At 43.9% G+C, this 278-nt stretch overlaps 1 long non-coding RNA gene across 1 annotated transcript in view; it reads left to right on the plus strand.

The window, feature by feature from the left end:
• The window catches only part of LOC119588010, a 403-nt gene extending 208 nt beyond the window's left edge, over positions 1 to 195 (plus strand). The window contains exon 2 of the long non-coding RNA XR_005230042.1: positions 143 to 195. This is a non-coding gene — a long non-coding RNA (uncharacterized LOC119588010). The remainder of the gene's footprint in view (positions 1 to 142) is intronic.
• Positions 196 to 278: the final 83 nt, after the last annotated feature.

Consider the following 278-nt stretch of genomic DNA (forward strand, 5'->3'; position numbering starts at 1 on the left):
GTGTTTTCTGAATAACTATGAGAGCGCCACTAAAGTCACACACACGTGTTTTCTGAATAACTATGAGAGCACCACTAAAATAACACACACCAATTCATGCAATCATATCTCTTTCACTCTAACGAAGACCATCCTTTTTCAGGGTTTTCGCGATGCTCAACTCCGCTCTGCCATACGAATTCAGTTACGGCAGTCATTCTTATAACGCCCCAAAGCTGAGGGGACAGGGATAAGTCCCACAGCTATACCTAAGGGCAACTCCTGAAGCTTGAAATCAC

Source organism: Penaeus monodon, chromosome 23 (genome assembly GCF_015228065.2).
Source record: "Penaeus monodon isolate SGIC_2016 chromosome 23, NSTDA_Pmon_1, whole genome shotgun sequence".
Classification (NCBI taxonomy): Eukaryota; Metazoa; Arthropoda; class Malacostraca; order Decapoda; family Penaeidae; genus Penaeus; species Penaeus monodon.